Source organism: Halyomorpha halys, unplaced genomic scaffold (genome assembly GCF_000696795.3).
Source record: "Halyomorpha halys isolate HHAL.00 unplaced genomic scaffold, Hhal_1.1 Scaffold33.1, whole genome shotgun sequence".
In the NCBI taxonomy this organism is placed as follows: Eukaryota; Metazoa; Arthropoda; class Insecta; order Hemiptera; family Pentatomidae; genus Halyomorpha; species Halyomorpha halys.
In genome coordinates, this window is record NW_027109698.1 from 1278361 (window position 1) to 1283168 (window position 4808).

The window sequence follows — 4808 nt, forward strand, 5'->3', positions numbered from 1 at the left end:
TAACAAAACTTTTTCCTTTTTCTTTTTCACAAGTTCTGAAATACATCACCTGCCAACGAATTGTTAACCAAAAAAGTCTCAATCCATTATAAAAAAGGGTTTAAATTTATGGATTTACCTGAATCAATAAAGCTCAATAATATAGGTTGCGTAAATATTGGCCCGACTAAAAAGTTTTGATTTTACTAAGAATTGGACGTATTCCAAAGATAGTATGGTAGATTAGAGTTACTTTCTTCACAGACGGTCCCAAAGCAGAAAGGTTGTATAATGTACTCACAATTTAAGGCACAAGTTATGGAATTCGTCAAACAAAAAATTAAATAAAAAAATGTTTTCCATAGATCAGCCACTATTAAATAAGCATAGATTTGTTTTTGGTGTCTACTGTACAAAATTATTTGGCCGATTTAAAAAAATGCAGTGAATTTGCGCAAACATAATTAATATAATTACAATATTAACAGTTATGATCCGTTATTAACCCCCTAAAATGCAAAATAACTTTTTAAAGCGTAAGCTATGAAATATTAATAAATCACATTTCAAGAAGCAGAGTCACAACGACAGGAAAACATCAAGTTTTTAGACATAACTTTTTCATTTTATCAAACCCCTCCGATTTTTCTTTTTTTTAAAAAAAGGTTATCTTACAATAACTTCAAACTTATTAAAAGTATATCTGTATCTACCTTGAAGAAGTTTATACCTCGCTATCTCGTTAACTCAACTTAACAACGTCTTCACGGTAAGTACGGATTTCACAGTTAAATGTTGAACTTCTCTTCACCTGAAGTATAAGTTATAATGATAAAAGATTAAGGAGTTCATCTCTTTATAACAATATTTTTTTCCATCAAAGGTTATATGACTAATTATATTTGAACATAATATACTGATAACAAAATATAATAATAATAAAGATATTCTTTATTCCTTTAGAATAATATAAAGGCGTCAGAATTAGGCTTTAGAGCCTTAGAGTGAAATAAAAAATAAAAATGAGATTATAAAACGTCATAAAATATAATAAAATAATGAATTTGAAAAGATAAAGAACAGAATATATAAAATCAGAATAGAACAAATAAAGTAGAACCATATGTCATATCATAAAACATAAGATGACAAACGCTTCTGATAATAAATAATAGAAAACAAAAATGATGAAAATCAAATATAAGTAAACTGAAAATAATAAATGGAAAGGTAAAATTTCTGCTAATATACATATTTACAAGAATAAACGAAAATCAGAAAAATTAACTACAGAAAATATATAAACCTTGTTTGAAACTTGTATTCTTCCGGAATTGGGTGATAGAAGGTAGTCGAGGATAGGGTATTTGAAGGTTGGAAGGGTATTATATACTGTACTAAAATTGAAATAAATATTTAATTTTTTTTCCTTATATTAATTAATACATGCATTTTAAATTAGGAGATCTAAATAATTATAAACCATAAAAATTGTTTTTGTAGACAAAATTGCGAGTTGACAAATAATGGAACTACTGCTAGGATCTTCTTTGATAGCCTTGAAATGCGAATAACCATTATTGATATAGATCTAATTAGTAATATTAAAGTTTGTTAAAAGCTTCGTCATCAGATAATCATCAATCATTTTGTCTGAAGAGGCTCCAGCAGCCTGGAAAACAATTAGTGTTTCTAAGTTGTCAGAAAAGGTTTCGAGCGATGAATATTTTAATTCTTGAATCTTTTTGTATTTAGTACAGAAACGTCTGAGATGAAATTATCAACTTATTAATTATTTGAAATTGTGTTAGCTGTTGTTCGCGCTGGACAATTATACGATTATCAATTATATATTTTGTCAAGATAATGTGTTTCTGATTATATGAGGAATGTTTTCACAGTTTTTATGTTACTCTTTCTTGTGTATACAATTATAACAATTTCTTAACATCTAGAACAAGTTAAAATAAATAATTCAATTTTTATCCATTTTTGTCTCAACACATTTTATTTTTCATATAAGTCCGAAGTTTCGGCCAATCCGGCCATCCTAAGGGACATATACCATAAAACAACTTTTATTACATGTATGATCTTAACAATTCAAATTACTTGACATTATTATTTATAATTTACCTTACCTCAATACAATTTTGGAACTAAAAATATTTAAACACTCAACTTTATGCAGGCTATTCTGCCCAGGTCACAACAACAATTTCTATGAAACATTAAAACATTAGGTAAACATATTCTTTTGTTAGTAAGTATATCCTACATTATGTCTAATTACTTAATTAGTCAACTTTAAATTAAAAACAAAAATTAAAATTCATTTATCACAGTCACTTGTTTAAACTTTATAACAACCTAGCTTGTAACCTTCCTCCACTCAGTTCAAGCAGTAAAATTATTTATTATAATTACACTTTTGTTAATTTTCATCTTTATTTCATTAGTAAAAATCCCATCAACGCTAATAATAACTATCCACATTTAATTTATCCTATATTTTTCATAAATTAATTTTACTCAATATCTCTGCATAGTGTTGGTTCAAATTTCTTGTATCTGTTTTGAAATTTACAGTATAATTAATATTTTCAGATGTGTAAATGGATTCAAGTAAATTAAATGGATTTCCTTTTGAACGTATTATTTTCTTTATGTAAAATCATTGCATTTTCAAAATCAAAAAAGTGGTGATTTTTGGTTGCATGTTGAACTAGTGTCTGTAGTACTAGCATAAGTATAACCAATACAAACTGGAAAAAACGTACATCTAAAAAAAGATGATGCTGTTGAAATTTCCAAAAATTTAACACGAAAAAAACATTATTTCATTAATTTGTGGTTTCATGTTCTACATAAGCACATGCACATATATAGCACATGCAATAGGCTTTAAGATTAGCCGAAAATGTCCCTTTGTTCCAAGTTAGGCCAGGAATAGTTTAACTTCGGGCTAAGTGGGCCACGGATTGTTAAAGTTCCGGCTTCATAGGCCACAGACTTCTTTAAGTTGGTAAATTCGGATATTTCCAATATTGAAAAAAATATGTTTCAAAAACAATAATATGCAAAAAAATATTAATGTATTTATTTGGTATTATTAAAACATAAAAAAATCTAGAAAATCTGAGACATAGTCAGGCCTTGAGTGATTTCAGACGGAAGATCAAAAGTAACTAATGAAGAGTCCATGGGAATAATAATTTTAGTCACAAAACATGTAAACGGGGAAAATTAAGGTTTAGTACACAAAATTTTACAATATAATGGTTATGAAATATTTCTTCAAAAACTGTTGGACATAGAACGTTCTTTTTTACAAAAAATTAATGGTCAAGTAGTCGAATTTTTTTCTAAAAAGTAAAAAAAAAATATATAAATTAATTAAAATATAACATTCTATATCTGAAAACAATATTACAATACGATAATCTCATTCTGGATGAGCACACTGGATGCTACAGCAATTTCCATATTCACAAAAAGTGGCTAAAATCATTCATCCAGTGAATGCCACAAATGAGCAAAAAAAAAAATAATGAATGTATTTAATTCCACGACAATAGAATTTTTAATAGCTTTCACTTCTGTTATCAACTATCCACTCACTAATTCGGTGTAGCACAAATATAAAGTTTTTACTTATAGCTTAATTACAAAGAGGATGAAAAACTGAACATCGCTTATAGTATGCAACACCAATTTTTTCAACGTTCAACACATTTTGGGTGCTATATATCTCACTTTTTGCCTCTCTACTATATGTAACATCAACATACAATATTGAATTATAGCTCATTACAGAGAGGATTAAATGCTGAACATTTCCCTCACTTACAATATGATTTTTAGTTTTCGAGATATTTTAATATTATGCAAAACACAAGCGTTGCCCCCTCCACGTCCGTTTCATCTGGAACGCCCCTTCGCGTCACGACATAAATTTACTACCATATATTTTTTGTTCTTCCTGAGTTGTTGAACGTCGGTGAAGAAGTTTCATTAAAAAATATATATACTTGAATCCGGCTTTAAACATGACCCTTACAGATAATTTAGAAATATTTATTATAACCTCAATATAAAGGTACTTAAAAACAAATATCTGGATCAAGAACCGCTAGGATATAAGGACACTCACGTAGATCCTAATGAAGGAGAAAGAAGGAGAGAGACGGAACACGTCGCTCCCAGGGGATCCCCGTGATTGGCTGCCATTATTCCAGCCGACAACCAATCAACGCTAAACACAACGCACTTCCTAAGTCTGATTGATACCTCCCCAATTACGGCATTAGATAATATCCGCTCCCGGTAATTTCCAATCTCTAAGTAATTGTCATTGTGGAAATTTAATTAATTTCCAGTCTAATTCGTTACTCCTCCGATTTCATCAGAACAATTGAATTCTATAATTCCAATTATACTCATTCTCAATATATAAATTTTATTCCGAATTAAAATCGTCCGTTTTATGTTCGTTCTTAATTGTCAGATTTAGAGATACTTTATCATTTTCATTTTTTTTTTATTTATATGATTTTGTTTTAAACCCAGAAATATATTAAAATTCATTCCAAAAAGTCTACTAAACTTGAAAGAACAAAGTGAGCAATATTTTTTATTTTTTTTATGTGATAATGCCCATTTTTCAAATAAAATCAATTTAAAATTAGTTAGTTTTATCAAGACATCAAGCACGATTGAATGTATATAGCAAAAATATAATGATATTTAAATATATATATATCTTAAACCTGAATTATAATACGTTGGACTTGCTTATATGATTTTATATATATTTCTTTATTTTTTTT